We start from the raw sequence: 22,471 nt of genomic DNA, 5'->3' as shown, positions 1-22,471 counted from the left end.
AAAAAAAAAGAAAAAAGGGAGAGAATGTGATCAGACAGGAGACTAGAACAGAGCCATACACTAGTGATTTAGGGTATATTTTGATCTGTTAGAAGAGACTGTATCTCAAAATTTTAAAGAGAGAACAACTTATATATATATGCCAAAAATAAGGGTAACTACTATGAAGGGATAAAATATGACTCTAAAAATGAAAAATAAAAAATGTTTTTTTTTTTTTAAAAGAGATGGATAAGATGTTGGTTGAAAAAGGGAAAAAGAAAAAAAAAACAGTTAACAAAAATTAACTTTGATGAACTAATGAATCATGGTAAAAAAAAGCCATGAATTCTATGTGCAGTATTCCCCTAGCACTGGAGTTCTCCCATTCTCCTTGATCGATAAACTTGGTCTTGGCTTGCTGCCTGTTCGTGCTGATCTTCTGGGGGAGGGGCCTGTTGCTGTGGTTTCCAAATGTCTTTGCCGGAGGCTGAATTGCCCCACCTTTGTCGGTCCAGGCTAAGCAAGCTGCTCGGGTTTGATGTCAGGAGCTTTTGTTTCCCTCAAGCTCTCCGTACAGCCTTGGAGGACCAGGGCAAAAATGGTGGCCTCCCAATCTCCACCCGGAGGAGTTGAGAACTCGGAGCCCCGCTCCTCAGTGCGCCCACAGAGAAAAGCAGTCACTCCCTTGTCCCCGGTCTCCGGCCGCTCTCCGTGCTCACCCGGCCTGTGACCCAGCATTGCTATCTCTGGCACCCGACCCCGTGTGGAGTCTCCAAACCCAGCAGATCCCTGCGGTGCGTTCCCGCGCCGCTCCTCCCCGGGAAGGAAGGGGAGTCTCCCCGGCTCTGCTGCCTGTTGGGTCCCTGCTGGACGAGCAGTGGCCCGACTGGGCCGTGGATCACAGTTTATGGCAACCCCGAGCCAAGAGCCCACGCCTCGGCTCCATCTCTGCAGCCGGCTTCCCCGCTCCGATACCTTGGAGCTCTGGCGCACTCAGGCACCCCCAGTCTTTCTGTGTCCCCAAGGGTCCTGAGACCACACTGTCCCGGGAGGATACCACCCCCTGCTTAGCCACTGCAGCGACGTCCCTCAGTGGAGCCGACTTCTAACAGTTCCGATTTCGTGCTCCGTGGCTCTATCACTTGCCAGAAGCGGCCGGCAGAGGCCCCTCCCCCGCCATCTATCCTCCCGAATATCGCCTCGGATTCACTTCTCCACACGTCCTACCTTCCAGTAAGTGGTCGCTTCTCTGTTCAGAGAGTTGTTGATACTCTTCTCTTCGATCTCCTGTTGATTTTGTAGGTGTTCAGAATGGTTTGATCCCTATTCAGCTGAATTCCTGAGACCAGACGAAATCTAGGTCTCCTACTCCTCCGCCATCTTGCTCCGCCCTCTGCCCATTTCTTGATTGGATTATTTGTTCTTTGGGTGTTGAGTTTGTTGAGTTCTTTATAGATTTTGAATACTAGCCCTTTATCTGATAGGTCATTTGTAAATATTTTCTCCCATTCTGTCGGTTGTCTTTTGGTTTTGTGGACTGTTTCTTTTGCTGTGCAAAAGCTTTTTATCTTGAGGAAATCCTAATAGTTCATTTTTGCCCTGCTTCCCTTGCCTTTGGTGATGTTTCTAGGAAGAAGTTGCTGTGGCTGAGGTCAAAGAGGTTGCTAGCTGTGTTCTCCTTTAGGATTTTGATGGACTCCTGTCTCACGTTTAGGTCTTTCAACCATTTGGGAGTCTATTTTTGTGTGTGGTGTAAGGAAATGGTCCAGTTTCATTCTTCTGCATGTGGTTCTCCAATTTTCCCACCATTTGTTGAAGAGACTGTCTTTTTTCCATTGGACATTCTTTCCTGCTTTGTCAAAGATGAGTTGACCATAGAGTTGAGGGTCCATTTCTGGGCTCTCTATTCTGTTCCACTGATCTATGTGTCCGTTTTTGTGCCAGTGCCATACTGTCTTGATGATGACAGCTTTGTAATAGAGCTGGAAGTCCGGAAATGTGATGCCGCCCGCTTTGCTTTTCTTTTCCGAGATTCCTCTGGCAATTCGGGGTCTCTTCTGGTTCCATACAAATTTTAGGATTATTTGTTCCATTTCTTTGAAAAAAGTGGTTGGTATTTTGATGGGGATTGCGTTGGATGTGTAGATTGCTCTAGGTAGTATTGACATCTTCACAATGTTGGTTCTTCCAATCCATGAGCATGGAACAGTTTTCCATTTCTTTGTGTCTTCTTCAATTTCTTTCATGAGTATTTTATAGTTTTCTGAGTACAGATCCTTTGCCTCTTTGGTTAGATTTATTCCTAGGTATCTTATGGTTTTGGGTGCAATTGTAAATGGGATCGACTCCTTGATTTGTCTCTCTTCTGTCTTGTTGGTGTATAGGAATGCCACTGATTTCTGTGCTTTGATTTTATATCCTGCTACTTGACTGAATTCCTGTATGAGTTCTAGCAGTTTTGGGGTGGAGTCTTTTGGGTTTTCCACATACAGTATCATATCATCTGCAAAGAGGGAGACTTTGACTTCCTTTTTGCTGATTTGGATGCCTTTGATTTCTTTTTGTTGTCTGATTGCTGTGGCTAGGACTTCTAATACTATGTTGAATAGCAGTGGTGAGAGTGGACATCCCTGCCCCGTTCCTGACCTTCGGGGAAAAGCTCTCAGCTTTTCCCCATTGAGAATGATATTCGCTGTAGGTTTTTCATAGGTGGCTTTTATGATATTGAGGTATGTACCCTCTATCCCTATTCTCTGAAGAGTTTTGATCAAGAAAGGATGCTGTACTTTGTCAAATGCTTTTTCTGCATCTATTGAGAGGATCATATGATTCTTGTTCTTTCTTTTGTTAATGTATTGTATCACGTTGATTGATTTGCAGATGTTGAACGAGCCTTGCAGCCCAGGGATAAATCCCACTTGGTCGTGGTGAATAATCCTTTTAATGTACTGTTGGATCCTATTGGCTAGTATTTTGGTGAGAATTTTTGCATCCATGTTCATCAAGGATATTGGTCTGTAATTCTCCTTTTTGATGGGGTCTTTGTCTGGTTTGGGGATCAAGGTAATGGTGGCCTCATAAAATGAGTTTGGAAGTTTTCCTTCCATTTCTATTTTTTGGAACAGTTTCAGGAGAATAGCTATTAATTCTTCTTTAAATGTTTTGTAGAATTCCCCTGGGAAGCCATCTGGCCCCGGGCTTTTGTGTCTTGGGAGATTTTTGATGACTGCTTCAATTCTCTTAGTGGTTATAGTTCTGTTCAGGTTTTCTATTTCTTCCTGGTTCCATTTTGGTAGTTGATACATTTCTAGGAATGCATACATTTCTTCCAGGTTATCTAATTTGCTGGCATAGAGTTGCTCATAATATGTTCTTATAATTGTTTGTATATCTTTGGTTTTGGTTGTGATCTCTCCTCTTTCCTTCATGATTTTTTTGATTTGGGTCATTTCTCTCTTCTTTTTCATAAGTCTGGCTAGGGGTTTATCAATCTTGTTAATTCTTTCAAAGAACCAGCTCCTAGTTTCGTTGATCTGTTCTACTGTTCTTTTGGTTTCTAGTTCATTGATTTCTGCTCTGACCTTTATTATTTCTCTTCTCCTGCTGGGTTTAGGCTTTATTTGTCTTTTTTTCTCTAGCTCCTTTAGGTGTAGGGTTAGTTTGTGTATATGAGACTTTTCTTGTTTCTTGAGAAAGGCATGTATTGCTATATATTTTCCTCTCAGTACTGCCTTTGCTGTATCCCAAAGATTTTGAACCGTTGTGTTTTCATTTTCATTGGTTTCCATGAATTTTTTTAATTCTTCTTTAATTTCCTGGTTGACCTATTCATTCTTTAGTAGGATGTTCTTTAGCCTCCATGTATTGGAGTTCTTTCCGACTTTCCTCTTGTGATTGAGTTCTAGTTTCAAAGCATTGTGGTCTGAAAATATGCAGGGAATACTCCCAATCTTTTGGTACCGGTTGAGACCTGATTTGTGATTTAGGATGTGATCAATTCTGGAGAATGATCCATGGGCACTAGAGAAGAATGTGTATTCCGTTGCTTTGGGATAGAATGTTCTGAATATGTCTGTGAAGTCCATTTGGTCCAGTGTGTCATTTAAAGTCTTTATTTCCTTGTTGATCTTTTGCTTAGATGATCTGTCCATTTCAGTCAGGGGGGTGTTAATGTCCCTCACTGTTATTGTATTGTTGTCAATGTGTTCCTTTGCTTTTGTTATCAATTGCCTTATATAATTGGCTGCTCCCATGTTAGGGGCATAGATATTTACAATTGTTAGATCTTGTTGTTGGATAGACCCTTTAAGTAGGATATAGTGTTCTTCTTCATCTCTTATTACAGTCTTTGTTTTAAAATCTAATTTGTCTGATATAAGGATTGCCACCCCAGCTTTCTTTTGGTGTCCATTAGCATGGCAAATGGTTTTCTACCCCCTCACTTTCAATCTGGGGTGTCTTTCGGTCTAAAATGAGTCTCTTGCAGACAGCATATCGATGGGTCTTGTTTTTCAATCCAATCTGATAGCCTGTGTCTTTTGATTGGGGCATTTAGCCCATTTACATTCAGGGTAACTATTGAAAGGTATGAATTTAGTGCCATTGTATTGACTGTAAGGTGACCGTTACTGTATATTGTCTGTGTTCCTTTCTGATCTATGCTGCTTTTAGGTTCTCTCTTTGCTTAGAGGACCCCTTTCAATATTTCTTGGAGGGCTGGTTTCGTGTTTGCAAATTCCTTTAGTTTTTGTTTGTCCTGGAAGCTTTTTATCTCTCCTTCTATTTTCAATGACAGCCTAGCTGGATATAATATTCTTGGCTGCATATTTTTCTCGTTTAGTGCTCTGAAGATATCATGCCAGTCCTTTCTGGCCTGCCAGGTCTCTTTGGATAGGTCTGTTGCCAATCTAATGTTTCTACCATTGTAGGTTACATATCTCTTCTCCCGAGCTGCTTTCAGGATTTTCTTTTTGTCTCTGAGACTCGTAAGTTTTACTATTAGATGTTGGGGTGTTGACCTATTATTATTGATTTTGAGAGGGGTTCTCTGTGCCTCCTGGATTTTGATGCCTGTTTCCTTCCTCACATTAGGGAAGTTCTCTGCTATTATTTGCTCCAATATCCCTTCTGCCCCTCTCTCTCCTTCTTCTTCTGGGATCCCAATTATTCTAATGTTGTTTCGTCTTATCGTATCACTTATCTCTCGAATTCTGCCCTCGTGATCCTGTAGTTGTTCCTCTCTTTGTCTCAGCCTCTTTATTTTCCATCATTTGGTCTTCTATATCGCTGATTCTCTCTTCTGCCTCATTTATCCTAGCAGTTAGTGCCCCCATTTTTGATTGCACTTCATTAATAGCCTTTTTGATTTTGACTTGGTTAGATTTTAGTTCTTTTATTTCTCCAGAAAGGATTTCTCTAATAACTTCCACGCTTTTTTCAAGCCCAGCTAGTATCTTTAAAGTCATGATTCTGAACTCTAGGTCTGACATCGTACTAATATCCGTATTGAGTAGGTCCCTGGCTGATGGTACTGCCTCTTGTTCTTTTGCTGAGGTGATTTTTTTCGTCTTGTCATTTTTTCCAGAGGAGAATAGATGAATGAGAGAACAAAATGCTAACAGGTTAACAACGTCCCCAGCAAATATACTGTATACAAATCAGAAAAGACCTGAAACCAGGCGAAAAGAAAGGGAAAGAAAAAAAAAAGAGAAAAAAAAAAAAGAAAAAGATAAAAACAAACAAAAACAGAACAAAACAAAAAAAACAGAATATGATCAAATATGATAAGGCTAGTGCATAGATCAGTGCCACACACTAGTTTTTGGGCATATTTTGGTCTGTTAGAAGAAAGTGCCTCCTAAAATTTTAAAGGAAGAAAGATTTATATATGTACAAAATAAGGGTTGATACCATGAAGGGATGGAAGATGACTGTAAAGATGAAAATTATAAAAGATTTTATAAAAGGAATTGATAAGAAATTGAACAAAGAAAGAAGAATATTTAAAAAAAAGAGAGAAAAGAAAAAAAAAGGGAGAGAATGTGATCAGGCAGGAGACTAGAACAAAGCCATACACTAGTGATTTAGGGTATATTTTGATCTGTTAGAAGAAACTGTATCTCAAAATTTTAAAGCGAGAACAACTTATATATATATGCCAAAAATAAGGGTAATTACTATGAAGGGATAAAATATGACTCTAAAAATGAAAAATAGAAAATGTTTTTTTAAGAAAGGGATTGATAAGATGTTGGTTGAATAAGGAAAAAAGAAAAATTAAAAAAAAAAACAGTTAAAACATAACTTTGAAAAACTAATGAATCATGGTAAAAAAAAGCCATGAATTCTATGTGCAGTATTCCCCTAGCGCTGGAGTTCTGCCGTTCTTCTTGATCGGTAAACTTGGTCTTGGCTTGCTGGCTGTTTGTGCTGATCTTCTGGGGGAGGGGACTGTTGCCGTGGTTCCCAAATATCTTTGCCGGAGGTAGAATTGCCCTGCCCTTGTCGGTCCGGGCTAAGCAATCTCCTCGGGTTTGCTCTCAGGAGCTTTTGTTCCCTGCAAGCTCTCGGTACAGCTTTGGAGGACCAGAGTGAAAATGGCCTCCCAATCTCCGCCCAGAGGAGCTGAGAACTCGGGGCCCCTCTCCTCAGTGCGCCCCCAGAGAAAAGCAGTCACTCCCTTCTCCCCGGTCTCCGGCCGCACTCCGTGCTCACCCGGCCTGTGACCGAGTGTTTCTATCTCTGGCTCCCGACCCCGTGTGGAGTCTCCAAACCCAGCAGATCCCTGTGGTGTGCTCCCGCGCCGCTCCTCCCGGGGTAGGGAGGAGAGTCTCCCCGCCTCTGCCGCTTGTTGGGTCCCTGCTGGAGGAGCAGTGGCCCAACTGTGCCGCGGATCACAGTTTATGGCAACCCCGAGCTGAGAGCCTGCGCCTCTGCTCCGTCTCTGCAGCCGGCTTCCCCGCTCTGATACCTGGGAACTCCTCCGCACTCAGGCACCCCCGGTCTTTCTGTGACCCTGAGGGGGTCCACCCACTGTTCCGCGAGGGTTCCACCCCTGCTTAGCCACCGGAGCGATGTCCCTCAGTGGAGCCAGCTTCTAAAAGCTCCGATTTTGTCCTCCGCGGCTCTATCACTTGCCAGAAGCGGCCGACGGAGGCCCCCTCCCCCGCCGTCTATCCTCCCGAATATCGCCTCGGATTCACTTCTCCGCACATCCTACTTTCCAGTAAGTGGTCGCTTCTCTGTTCAGAGAGTTTTTGCTACTCTCTTCTTTGGTCTCCTGTTGAGTTCGTAGGTGTTCAGGATGGTTTGATCCCTATTCAGCTGAATTCCTGAGACCAGACGAAATCCAGGTCTCCTACTCCTCGGCCATCTTGCTCCGCCCCCAGATCCACTGTTAATAGCAACGTTTTTAATAGCCAGAAACCCAGAAGCAAACCCAAATGTCCATCCATAGTAGAGCGGTTAAAAAAATCGTGGTTTAAGTTCATACTCTGGCATACTACACAGCAATGAAAATAAACAAACTAGAACTACATGCAACATCATGGATTAATTTTAAAAAGAGAATATTAAGCAAAATGTAGCAAATTCAAAAGATACTATATAGTACGAGTCTATTCACATCAAGTCCAAAAGTCAGGGTTGTGACTACTTCTGGAGGATAAAAGGAGTTTTGATTCCAAAGGGACACATGGGGAGAGGATATTTCTATGGCGTTTGTCATGTTCTCCTTCAACCTATGTGGAATTTATGTGTTTTGCTTTAAAATTATTTGTTAACGTGTATAAATATTTTTGTACTTTTTCCTCTACATAGGTTATATCTCACACAAACAATTTGAAAAGCAAAGTACAAAAAAGAGATGTTTGGGCACTGACTCAACTTGCATGTTCACTTGCACTTTTTCTGAGGTTTAACAGAAGACGAAATGTATAGCAGTGGCCTTTCTACTCTGAAATCTCTCTAGGAAGTTAGCATCCTGGACAGTTACTCAGCCTGAGTTGTGAAAGGCACCACACGCCAGGAATGGACTTTATGATGCCATGAGTGCAGTAACCATGCATATTTATATCCCCAGCACCTAGCCCGGTGACTAGCATGTAAAAACTGCTTATGGTTGTATTCTGAATGGATGATTACATAAATGAATGAATGAGTGAAGGAACAGTGCCTCTTACTGAAGCCTGCTGACTCACTGCAGAGCCTCCTTGCAGATTAACCCCTTGTTAGAAAACTATAAATAAATATTAAGAATGAAGGGCAAATAACCAAGTCTGCTAATCTCAAAATTATCTAAACTTATCTGAAAATTTGGGATTTCTTTTTTCCTTTTCATGTGTATCTTCTGATAGACTCCTATAAAATATACCACAACAACCCACTTTCCACCTTTTGTCGGTTACAGACTCCCATTCAGAAGCCAAATGGCTCTCCCTGGTAAGCAAATATGTAATTAAGATTTACTTTGGTTCAGTGAAAATATGCCTTCTTTATATAGAAGGCCCCAGGCTAGGTTCAGAGTAGGCAAAGTTAGATATGGTGGATTTATTAGCAAATTTAGTCCAATTTAAGAGGCATGCCTTCAAATCTATTAAAGATGGTACGTATGTGATATTCTGTGATGTCTTCTGCCTAAGGATTTGGGCAATTCATGCAGTTTACTTCAGCCTTGAAAGTGGATTTATAGGAGAGAAAAGGAAAGTGCTGAGATTTTTTTTTTTTTTTTTTTTTTTTTTGTCTAACATCCTCCCTTTGACCACATAATAGTCCAAAAACTCACACAAGCAATTCCATATGGAGATGAGGAATGTCTAGCCAAAACAAGTTGTTCAGCTTATTAGCCTTGGGCTGAATAAATTACTCAGAATATCTGGCATGGTTACCCCATTTAAAAGGAAGGGTGGGATGGCTGTGTTTGCCTTTTCTTTCTCCCCCTAGAGTTTTAGACGAGAAAACAAACGGTTAGTGGGGCGGCGCTGCAGGCCAGAAGCCCCGTGCTTGCCTGTTTTCTCTGAACATTTGAAAAGCCTCACAAGTGCAACAACGCAGATTTCTTTGCACTTGACTGGCTGCAGAGAAGGACACATTGCACAATTTTCACTGCCGTCTAGTTTCACATTCAATCCTTCTTGGGCAAGACTATCAAGTTGCTTTGGTGTGAATCTTGGCAGAAAAAACCTCTTCTCTCCAAGAATCTGAAATACTGTGAAAGGCAAAATAAATTGGCTCCAACTCTAAGCTCTATTGTACAGGAGATGCAAGAGAGCAGAAGGAGAATTAGAATACATTTTATTTTTGAGATCTTCTAGAGATTAAATTTAAAATTTTTGTAAGGGGTAGGGAGTATAAAATTGCATTCAAATCTAATTGTAATGCAATCTGAGGATTTTTTTTTCCCTCTCAATCAGGCCCATAGGAAACTCAGTTGATCCCTTTGTCTCTAGTTCAAGTATTAATTGGAATATCAGGCAATTATTTTGCCTGCCCATTTTGGCATCATTCAGATTCACAAAATAAAGGACGAGTCATTTAGTATTACTTTTTCTACCAACTTTTACTCGATGTGCCCATATGTTTAATCTTTTTGCCTTTCTGCCTCTCTCTCTCTCTCTCCCTCTTCTGTCCTCTCTCCCCCCCTCCTGTCTTTCTTTTAAAAAAGCACATACATTCACTTTCAGATAGACATCAAGAGAACCTTTGAGACTAATTCTGAAAAATGTTAAGGGTATATAATATAAAAACCCCTTTAAAAGTGAATTTTTAAAATTTTTCTAGACTACCGCAAATTTCCAGATTCTCTGCCTTTTTTTTTTTAAGTTATTGGCTGTCTTTTGAGGGAGATCATCTAGTAAATAATTCTGATTTCTGCAGCTTGTTAACTTGGCTAACCCAGCATGACACCCAAATGGAAGACTGGTGGTAGAGCATGATAAGGTAAACTATATATTCACTAGGCCTGCAATGTAATTTTATGTCACATCAATCCAACCCAACAAAACCCAAGGGACTGAGAGACACTTCTAGGCGGCAGTTAAGAGCAATTGTGGCAACCACCCACAATAGGGCTTATTTTGTGTGGTTGCAAAGCATTTTCATGGTATACAATTTGCCAATAATTGCCTTGATATTTTGACAGGCCCTGACTTGCATATCTGTAAATATTTGTGGTTGCTAAGTTACCAGTTATACTTACTTGGGTTTGTGGACCATGTCATTTTGTGGCAAAAAGAGATGTTTTAGACTTCACAGCAAGGGACTTCCTACCTTCTAATGGATGCCTTCTTAGGAGTTTCTGATAGAAATCTTTTATACCATATAGTAAACTGAAAACTTCCAATGCTTTTAATGGCTGAACATTTCCGGCTTATTATGTTTTTTTTTTTTTTTTTTTTGTAATACAAAAAAAAAAGACTTTATATGGAACAAGATCATATCCTCTCTTATTCTTTCATTCATTAATTTAAATGTAATTCTTTAATTTTTCAAGACCCTATATTAGGTTCTTTGGGCAGTTTAAAGAGATGTCCAAACTTCTCCTAAGAGCCTAAGAGGGAAGATAAGATCCATACAAACAGCTCAAGTACACATATAACCTAATTGCTCCCAGGCCTTTCTAGCTAATGAAGACTGAAATCTCCCACCTGCTCCCACGGGGATTCTAGACCCAGCATCCCTTCAAGCATTTCTAGGAAAGCTGAAAGAGTGCTTCCCATGTGTTCACAAACTGGGTTGTCAGCTTAAGTTACTAGGAAGCATCTACAAAACCTTTCCTTTTATGTTAGTTTCCCTTTATTATTTTCTTCTTTTCATGAATCTCCTTGAGAAGTCTTTACATTCACTCATTCCTCATTCAAGAGTGTTATCTGCTTCTTCATGGTATTAAGAGATGAACACAACAGGAAAAGCCCCTGACTTTGTGTGTGTGTGTGTGTGTGTGTGTGTGTGGTGGGGGAGGTTGGTGGTAAAGAAAGGCAAATAAGATGATTTCAGATAGTGACAAGAGCTTCAAATAAGGGTAAACAAGACTGAGGCTGGTGGAGGCTGTTAGAAAAGGTGGTCAGAGCAGGCCTGTCCATTGAGAAGTTGCTGATAATGTCAGTGTCTAGCAAGAGAATGCCGATTGCCCTATCCAGGGTAGCATGGGTACCTGTTTCCATCACTGTTAATCCTCATATTGCCAGAACAGTCATGGATTGTGGACACACTCCCAATTTTTGCCACGCTTTGTTATCCAAACTCCAACTAGCCCACCCATTCCCAATCTCATGATGTCTCTCATCAACATAACTCCTTCGGCTCTGGGTCCCTCTACTGTTCTCATATCCCTTCTTCTTCCAGGATGTTAATCAGGCTTTGCAGGGACCAACACCCATACAATCTGGGGACCTCTTCCAGAGAAAGAACACAAGAACACAAAATTAGATACAGGGAGTTGGAAAGGGCCCAAGGTTACTCTTCTTTCTGAGCTAACATGAGCCCCCAGGCAGAGCAACCCATGCACATAGACCCCCCCCCCCCCCGGGACTCCTCTGCCATTTATTTTGACATATGCCACAATATGAACCTCAATTTGATGCCCTTCACTACACAAATAGAAAGATATTTTCACCATATGAGAGACAAGGGTGAGGTGAGATAGGAATTTAGAAGAGGGAAAGATTGCATCCCCGTGGAGGCAATCAGGGGACACTCTGCCAAAGGTGCTATCTGAGCTGCATCTTGAGGGATGAATAAGGTTTGCATATTCAGAAAAGATAGAATGAATTTACTGAGTGCTTTATCTGTGGAGGTCCTTCCATATCCTACATTACCCTTCTAAGAGCATTGCGGGATGGGATGCTTCACTGTACAGATGATTAAGCTAAAGGCCCCAAATTACATAAATATTGCATTGCAAAAGTCACTTAACTTGTTAAGCCATGTTTCCTACTCAGGCCCCTCTGAGTTCAGTGCTCTTTCCATTGTCCCAGGCTGACTCTCATTTTGAGTAAAGGCCTGGGATTGCAACAACCTAGGAACAAGCATGGAAAATAAATAATTGAGGGGTTGACTGAATCTCGGGAAGTAGTGATAGACAGAGTTGGAAAAATAGTACAGGATCAGGTTGTTGGGGGTTTAAATGTCATTAAGCAAGTGGTATTTTATTTTATGTTATTGTAAATAATATGTAATATAGATATAATATATATAATATAAATAAATATTTAATGTAATATAATGCTACTATAAATAAACCATATCACAACTAAGGACCAAGTTCCATCAGCAGAACCTCTTGTATGTGTGAATAGAGTAAAGGTAAATCACGGTGAAAACACAGTTTGCATTCACTTCCATCAGGGCTGCTCATAGACTATGATTTTGGGAATGTTGAAAAAATAGCCTTCACCATTTTACCAATTTTTGAACTACCACCCTGTAAGTTTCCCCTTTGCCCTGCTGTTAAACTCTTACTCCTGAAAGAGGCAAACAATGAATGTAATAGCAATTGTTAGCTTCTTCTCTGGGGGCAGATTTAAGAAAGTAGGGAATCCAAGGGCTCCTGGGTGGCTCAGTTGGTTGGGCGACTGCCTTTGGCTCAGGTCATGATCCTGGAGTCCCGGGATCGAGTCCCGCATCGGGCTCCCCGCTGAGCAGGGAGTCTGCTTCTCCCTCTGACCCTCTTCCCTCTCGTGCTATCTCATTCTCTCTCTCTCTCAAATAAATCAATAAAATCTTTAAAAAAATAAAATTAAAAAAAAAAAGAAAGTAGGGAATCCAAAAATAGAGGGTGAGGGCAACTTTAACATCATGGAAGAGAGAGAGCTTCACAGCTTTTTGTTGTATCTTCCCCTCCAATGGTATGGATCAGCCCACTCTTGCTCTACTCAAAGTAGACAGTCCAGAGCTAAAGCCACAGGGATAAATGGCACTGAGTTTTGAGTAAGGAGCTGCTACTCTGTTTTGTTGAAATCATCTCCAAAGCCTCTTTTCATTTAGGGCAAATCCTAGCGTGGGGACACAGTGTGTGGAAAACAAAGAGGAGGGAGAAGTCTGGTAAGTGGAGGATGACAGCAGAAGCCCTCCCAGCAACAGATCCTGTGGTCTCATTGCTGGTGGGCTGTCAGCATCTTCCCAGCTGGTTCCTAGCTCTGGCTGGGCGTGTCTGGGAAGCTTCACACACTTTGATTCAAATTGCATTTTGTTATTCTCCTTCAGAGCTTTCTCATCTGGGATTCCATGGGGGGACTGGCAGAGGCATGTGTTTCTATTTTTAAGACTCCAATAGATGTTGAAAAAAATGTGAAAAGAAATGCAAAGACCAGGTCTTGTGGCAGAGAACCTTTGGCCTACTTGGTACCTTTAAATGGTGCCAAGCTCCATCTGGCAGCTCAGTCTTGATTTTGCTGTCAACCAAGAGTAAACAGCGTTCCACAGAGTTGTGCAATCTCTTTTGAAACAAGGAAAATTGATTGGACTTCATTGAGTCACTAAAATTACAAAGAGGGTGGAGGTCCACTAAGGTATGCATAATTGTACTTAAGTTACTCTAGAACATGAGCTTTGGAGAACAAGGGCGACATCTTTGAATTAATCACTGAACCTAGTATAGCATCTTGATTTAAGTTTGTGGAGTGAATACATGAACGATCAGATGCAAACCCTGATCGAAATGAGTTTTGGCATGGAGCTCTTCTGCAGTGGTCTCAACTGTGTTGATGAAAATGTAAGAGTCTATCTCATTGTTTATAAGATAAACGAATGCCACATAGAAAAAAAATCTGAACTGAAGCTTAATTCTGGGTTTTGATCGTAAGTGAAAAAGAAATCCACGCACTCCATCACGTCATGATTATTGTCAGACACTTGCCATTACAAACAGAGTAAATATGGTGAAATGATCTGTGAATTTCATTTTTGTTATTTTGCCACTCAAAATGCTTCAGTGGCTCTCCACCATCTCCTGGAAAACACCAAATACATGGGCCAGACTTACATCACCATCTTGGAGTAACTGCTTTTCATTTGAAGGGAGATGTTCAGACAAACATGGGTTCAAATCCCACCTTCCCTTACTTTCCAGCTGTGTAAACTTTGGCAATTTCCTTATTTCTCTAAGTCTGTTTCTTTGTCTAAAAGGTATTGGGGGAGGGGCGCCTGGGTGGCTCAGTCATTAAGCATCTGCCTTCGGCTTGGGTCATGATCCCAGGGTCCTGGGATTGAGCCCCGCTTTGGGCTCTCTGCTCAGAGGGAAGCCTGCTTCTCCTTCTCTCACTCCCCCTGCCTATGTTCCCTCTCTCGCTGTGCCACTCTCTGTCAAATCAATCAATCAATCAATCAATCAATCAATCTAAGTACTGGGGGGAAAATAGCCATTCTTTACCAGAGATTTAATTTTGAAAGGTTTCATATGACAAAGCCTGGAAGAAAAGGACCCAACTCAACTCATAAAACTCGAAACTCATATCATAATTAATATAAGCTCTGTTCATTTGGCATTTACTATGGATTGTCTGAAAATTAGTTTTTCTTCCATAATAATAGCAAATAAAAATATCTACTATTTACTGAGGTATGTGGTATGATAGTCACAAGTACTGGCTTTGTTGTTTACTAATTATATAACTCTATCTTTACTATTCCATGCATCTGTTCCTTTATTGACAAAATGAGAGTAAAAATATACCAGTTGTTTTAGTTCATGTAAGGTGTCAGGCACATAGGAAATGTTTGATAAATGTTAGCTACTATTATCAGATATTTACTATACGTCAAGCATTGTTTACCTTATCTCATTTAACTTCCCAATAACCAATGAAGTAGGCATTACTATCCCCATTTGAAGATTAAAACAAAGCAAAACTGTAATTTACAGAAGTTAAATAACTTGTTCAATGACACTATATTAAATAGTGGAACCAGGATTCAAGCCCAAATGTATGATTTCAGTGCCCTAATAAGTTATGCCTCTATACTCCTGATCTTATTGGTTTGGAGTAGGGCCAAAGCATTGATACGTATTAAAAGATCTCCTGGTGATTCTATGTATATAGAGATGTTGAGAAACACCAGGCTTTTTGGCCCCTGCCTCTTCACCCCCCAAATGAATTAGAACCTCTAGGAGTAGAACCTGGAAAACTGTATTTTAAACAACCATCCCAGGCAATTCTAATGACCAGACAGTTTTGCCTACCATTTCCTTATGCATGTTTTTCTCCCCTACCAGGTAATCAGTTGCTTAACATCATGTATATTTGTCTTCCCTTTTCTCTGTAGTGCTTATTTCAGTGCATTATAGACTTAGTAAAATAGGTTCTCATTGGTTGTTGAATGGTTGAGAACATGGTAAGAATGAGGTAGCCAGGAAAGGCTTAGAGTTTGGCTTTAGAAATGGCTGAGAGGACAATATAGATATGGTATACCGGTAATAATACTGAAACACTTTAAGGCAACTGTACTCCTGCAGACTGCTGTCCTTTTAACTGTGTTCCCACATGGTATTTGCTTGATGTGTTTGGGTAACGGGGAAGGAGGGAAAACAGGGTCTCTGGTATCTCTTGTAAGGACACTAATCCCATCATGAGGTCCCCCACTCTCCTGACCTCATCTAAACCTAATTACCTCCTAATTACCTTTAAATACCATCACATTGGGAGTTAGGGCTTCAATATATATGAATTTTGAGGGGACACAGTTCAGTCCATAGCAGAAATATTGTATCTTACTAGCATGAATTTTTCAAAACTCATCAAAACATACACTTAAATCTACACATTTAACCATATATAAATTAAACTTCGATATAACAAAATTATATGCATATTCAGTATCCATATATATGCATCATGATTTTGTATATTTACATTCAAAATTACATACATGTTCAACTTTGTATTTATATGAACATTTATATATATATATATACATGTATGTATATATATGTGTGTATATATATTATATATATATGATATAGTCAAGGAATAAACAAAATGAAAATCTAGAACTAAGGAGCTCACTCATCTTTAGGTTGAAAGGACCTACCAAATATAAAACAGAATGAATTAAATTGACCCACACATCTACACATATTTTGTCCACAGCTCAAAATTTCAAGGACAAAGATAAAATTCTAAAAGTTCCCAAAGAGCTTTCATATCTCAAAGGAATGAAAATCAGATTGACATCAGGCACCACACTGGCAATGCTAGATGATGGTCGAATTCTAGATTGACCAGAATGTTAGATGAACTAACATTCAAGTGTGTACGAAGAATGAACACACTTTTAGATGTCCAAGGACTTAGAAATTTTACCACCCACAAACTAATTTTAAAATATTTACTCAGGATAGTCTGCCACCAAAAAGCAAACACATTAATAAAAACAGGGCGCACACACACACACAAACACACAGCCAAGATATAAATGTTGGTTGCTAGAAAATCTAAGGAAAATCGAAAAGTAAAACCTAGAATTAATGTGAAATATTTGTTAATGCAAGTGGTATAATTGTGTATCTGCAAAATCAAAGAAAGCCCATAACAGAGTTCAGTATAAGATAATTATATATATATTATATATATAATATATAATTATTATATATATATTATATATATACAGTATCAGTATAAAATAAAAAACTCCAGTAACTTTCTTATATACCAGCAATAACCACCTAGAAAACAAAATGAAGAAACACCCTTTCACAACAATAAATGAATAGAAATAAATTTAAGACATGTACAGTGTTTATATGAAGAGAACTAACTCAACTGAGGAACGTGAACAAAAACATGAATAGAGAGATAACATTTCCTTATATAAGAGGACTCAACATTATCAACATGCAACTGCTCCCTATATTTACCAATAATTTCAACCGTATTCCTCCCTCCCCCCCAAAAATGCCAATGATATAATGTTTTAGAAACTTTACTAAATCATCCTGATATTCATATGGAGAAAAAAAAAACATAGTGTATTATGAAATTCTTCAGAAGAATGAGTAATGGAAGAACTTAGCCTATCAAATATTAAGATATATTTAAAAATTAGAGTCATTGAAAAAAAATGTATTGTTGCTGGAGAGATAGACATACTGATCAAAGGAACAAGACTTGTGATATTTTAGATTATTTGGTGTTATGGGATGAACCGTGTCTCCCCCTGCCAAAAAAAACTCATATATTGAAATACTTACCCGCCAGTACCTCAGAATGTGAACTTATTTGGAAATAGGGTCATTGCAGATATAATTAGTTAAATTAGAATGAGGTCATACTGGAGTACGGTAAGCCCCTTGTACGAGTGGTATCCACATAAGAAGGAGAAATTTGGACACAGACAGCCACAGAGAGAAAAAGATGAAGGCAGAGAGGGATGTGCTGCTTCTACAAGCCAAGGAATGCCAGAAAACCAGCGCAAAGTAAGAGAGAGGCATGGAACAGACTTCCTCCCAGCCCTCAGAAGGAACCAACCTGGTTCCTTGATCTCAGACTTCTAGCTTCCAGAACCATGAGACAACACATTTCTGTTGTTTCAGCCAGCCAGTTTGTGGTCCTTTGTTATGGCGGCCTTACAAAACTAATAGAGTTGAAAAAGAATGGACTATCAATGAATGATGAGATGACTAACTAGCCATTTGGAGAAATAAATTTGATATTTGCCTCGTTCCTCACACTGAATTCAATTACAGCTGTGATCAGTTTTTAATGTTTAAAAAGTGTTGGAAGAAATATTGATAAATGTACTTTATAATCTTAGAGGGAAGAATTTTTTTTTAGAATTATACAAATTCCAATAACTGTAAAAGACTAATAGCTATCAAAATAGTAAAAATTTAAAATATTGATAATATAAAGCATTGGCTAAAGTTTTAGCAAGTTACACTTTAATATGCTGGAGATATTTTCCATCTAACAGAATATAAATTCCATATATAATATATGAGTAATTTCAATACATATATAAATATGATGTATTATGTAATTACATGTATCCTTTAGTTCAGTAAGTACACATGTATGTATATATTCTTTAGCTCAGTAAAGCTATAAAGAATTTATTACAAAAACATAATTGATTAAATATCCAAATATATATATATATATATATATATATATGCAGCATTATTTATGAGATGATAACTAGAAGTAAAGTAAAAGTTCATCAGTTGAGATTGGTTGAATAAATTAGTCTCCATTTGTAAAATGGAATTGTCTTCATCCATTAAACATGTGATACCTTTCTATTTAACATTATAGAAAGATCCTCATGACAAATTGTGAAATGAAAAAAGCAGGTTAAAAAGGGCATGTGAAGTATGATCTCACAAGTGCAACCACCTTAAACATACATGCACATCGAAAAGTCTAGTCATCTGAGCTCTACAAAAATACTGAACAAAATTATAATATAGAACACAATTATAGTAGCAATGGAATTTAGGATGACTTGTAATTTTTGTACTTTTCTATATTATTTGAAATTCCAACATGACTGTTCATTAGTAATAATTTAAAGTTATATTGATTAGGAACTTAATTAGGAATAAATATAGTTTAAAATAGTCATTTTGTTTTCACCAGGAATTCTATTCTAGAAATATATCTTAAATAATCAAAGATGCACACATGGATTTGCATGCAAGGATATTTGCTTATACGTTTGAAAATTAAAAAACACCAGAATATGTAACAGAATTTGTTACATAAATTATAGCTATATCAAAGTGACAAAATACTATGCAGCCCTATAATATCATGTTATATAAAAGAGTGTATATTGTATGATCGCAATTTGTGGGGAAACATGTATATATGTACAAATACTTAGAAAAACTGAAAGATATATAACAAAATCTTGTATTTTTACTTCTGAAGGATAGAATTGCATTACTGATATTTCTTTGTAATTCTTTATAATTGTTACATAAGACAATAAAAAAATACACAGTATGGACAACCTTTTGTTGTTCCCAGTGCTATTTGTGTATATTCCAACAAACAAACAAACACATGATCTGTATATATTAATGGAAAAAATACAAGTTTGAGATAAGTTTCTTTTTCCCTCCCTTCCCAGATCCATCTTCCTTTTGCCACATGTTGCGCATCTAGAGGCAGTCCTTTCTGGGGCTCCTTTACTAAGAGCTCCGTAAGAGTGTCCCGTAACCCACAGGAATCAAAGACGTGTACCGTCCTGGAGACAGAGAGCCATTTCCGAGAAAAGAAGCTCTATTTTCACCCTTCCTTGCCCCTCCCTTTCTCTTTATTTTGGTACTTTTGGAGATTAGAGATTTTAATTGTATGACTTGTGAAATGCTGTTTTTCTTCCAACAGCTGTGTTTATGGTATATAATCTATTACCTGCCTATATGCCAACATTTAAAAGCATTCTGATGGATAAATACTCAGCAAGGGATTAATCTTTTCCAGCGTCACCCTCTTGACCTGCAAATGTACATTAGTGGGGGGTATAATGCCTGCTCTGACATTTGTTTGCAATGTATCCAAATACATTCTGGAATGCAAGCACATTCAGGTTTCCTGGCATTGAGACAGACAAGCAAGTCAGCACTAAGACATATAGTTCCCATATGTCAGGGTTAAGGGAACTAGGATTTGTGGAGCCTTTCCACCGAGCTTTGCATGGCGTACTTTCACGTAGTCCTTCCTTCAACATTTCCTCTGCTACACATCAACCATACAACCCTAAGCAGAGCGAGGTCACACGGTATAAGTAAGATGTCCTAGGACACGTTTGGTCTCTTCTCATGTGTTCTCTGCACATCATCTGGTCAGGATCAACCTAAAATATAGGTCAACAGAGGATTGCCTTTGGGGACCTTCTCCATTTTTGCACCCTGCAGCTTATCTGAAATTTCGGTTTCCAGTCCTGGCTTTGCCGTCTACTGCCTGTGTGAACTTGGATAGATTACTTAATACTCGCACGCTCTATCATGGGTATCCTATCACCTATATCACAGGGATTGGGGGAAAATAAAACAAACTGTGTAGGTAAACCAGTATAGACCTGAAACATAAGAATTATTCCACATGTGTTTTTGGAGATAAAAGAACACCTCATGTTTTAAGACTGTTTAGAGTCATACAGGAGTATTTTGTTGGGTGTTTATGATTTCTCTGTTAAGATAAAACTATTCTTGGGAGGAGTAGTCCTATAAGCTGGGAATAGCAGACGGTTCAGGTTAATTGACAGTTCCTTGAAACTAATAAGGAAGGATCACAAATTAAGTGTAGAGGAGGACCAAGAAGCACTCTTTTTCACTAGTCAGTGGGTCCAATCCTCTCATCAGTTATCATTTAGCTTGGCTAATGTTCTCAGTAAAGTTTCTACTACTATGAACAATAATTTTCTCTGTAAAGCAGTTTATATACTATTTTATTTATAGGCCTCTAGTCTTATAGCTCATAAGCAATTTTCACCTTTTTTTTTTAATATAGGCCTCCACCATGGCACTCGAAATTTATTTATTTTTTACCTTTTTGCCTCCCTGCTCTCCTCTCAAGCTCTTTTTTTAAATTTTATTTTATTATGTTATGTTAATCACCACACATTACATCATTAGTTTTTGATGTAGTGTTCCATGATTCATTGTTTGTGCATAACACCCAGTGCTCCATGCAGAACGTGCCCTCTTTAATACCCATCACCGGGCTAACCCATCCCCCCACCCCCCTCCCCTCTAGAACCCTCAGTTTGTTTCTCAGAGTCCATCGTCTCTCATGGTTCATCTCCCCCTCCGATTTCCCCTCCTTCATTTTCCCCTTCCTGCTATCTTCTTCTTCTTCTTTTTTTTTTTTAACATATAATGTGTTATTTGTTTCAGTGGTACAGGTCTGTGATTCAACAGTCATCTCTTTTTATTAAACAATTCAAAAGAAGAATAGGACATAAACAATATAAATATTTAGGTCAAACTGTAATCGTTTTTTCTACACATTTGGAATTTGAACTTGACTCTCCTGGTTATGAGACAGAAAAGGAGAATGGAACAAGCGTAAACCTTGAGGTCATCCAGATCTTGGATCCAATCTTGCTTTATCACCTTATTAGGTGAGTCATTTGGGATAAATTAATTAATTAATCTTCCCAATCTCTGTTACCTTGTCTGTTAAATAGGGATAATAGTATCTATTTCAGAGGATTATAATAAATACTAGATGAGATAAGATGCATGTATCACAGAGTTTGATATGTTGGCAGGCAAAAATGGTAGTCATTATTATCTTATTATTTTGCCAGCTATGGTCACATCATTCATACTCTCAACAGAACTGTTTTGAGAGGGAGAAGGAACCACAGCATGGGCCAGAGTATGAGGTCCACTCTAAAGTAGTGGTGTGAAATAGTCACTGGTTCAGTAGAGGGACTAAAAAGAGATTGCAATTGTGAATAATTATAAATGCTAAATATTATTTTTCTGCTTAGGATTTCAAATTTTGCTTTATTTTTGAGAGGGATTAATATTTTAACACTGATCATTGAAAACGAATACTACAATATGTCAATGCCCTGTGGCCAAAGAACGGTAAGAACGCACCTCCAGTAGAACAGAGTTTGATTTATTGGCCCATTGCAATGTCTAAGAATGATGGCATTAGGAAGGACTCTTGGGATTGGAGGTGATTTAGGGACAGGTTCAAGCAAGCAAGGCTTTGGATTGGATTGAATGCTGTTAGGAAGCAGTAATAATTCTATAATTGGGCATTTTATTATTATTATTTTTTTAAGATTTTATTTATTTATTTGTCAGAGGGAGAAACAGAGAGAGAGAGAGAGCACAAGCAGGGGGAGTGGCAGGCAGAAGGAGAGGGAGAAAGAGGCTCCCTGATGAGCAAGGAGCCTGATGCCCAGGACCCTGGGATCATGACCTGAGCTGAAGGCAGATGCTTAACCAACTGAGCCACCCAGGCATCGCTATGACTGAGTATTTTAATAAATCCTGTATGGATGGTAGAAGACCTAAAGCAAGTCTAAAGGACAATCATATCAACCACAATAGGGAGATTCTTGGTTGTTTTTGTGGTTTAGTCTTGTATGAGAGGTTTTCTTTTTGTCTCGACCCACCGTGGTCACAGGGTGGCCTTGTCTGATGTCAGTGTTCTGTGAAATTGTTTATGTTCAGCGGCAGAACACCACACCCTGGCTCTGAGTGCCAGGTCAGCTCCTGGTACTATTAAGACCTAACTGATGGTGCCAAGCCAGTTTCCACCCTCCAGGGGCTACTTTCCTCTCTCAGATTCTCATTCTCTTACAGATCAAGCAGGCATTCTTAAGCAGTTATTTCGAGTTTAACTCCTGACAAAATTGTACCGCATTAGGATTTCCCAAACTTCATTCAGTATCACATTGGATAATGAACTTAATATTTTTAACCATTTCCATCATATGAATATATTTTATAACAAAACTTCAAATCATTATTGTAATGGACATTAATATTACTCAAAATAGGAGGTAAAAATAAAATGAAATAAAATAA

The sequence above is a fragment of the Zalophus californianus genome, chromosome 6, assembly GCF_009762305.2.
Source record: "Zalophus californianus isolate mZalCal1 chromosome 6, mZalCal1.pri.v2, whole genome shotgun sequence".
Lineage (NCBI taxonomy): Eukaryota > Metazoa > Chordata > Mammalia > Carnivora > Otariidae > Zalophus > Zalophus californianus.
This window is presented reverse-complemented; position numbering follows the sequence as displayed.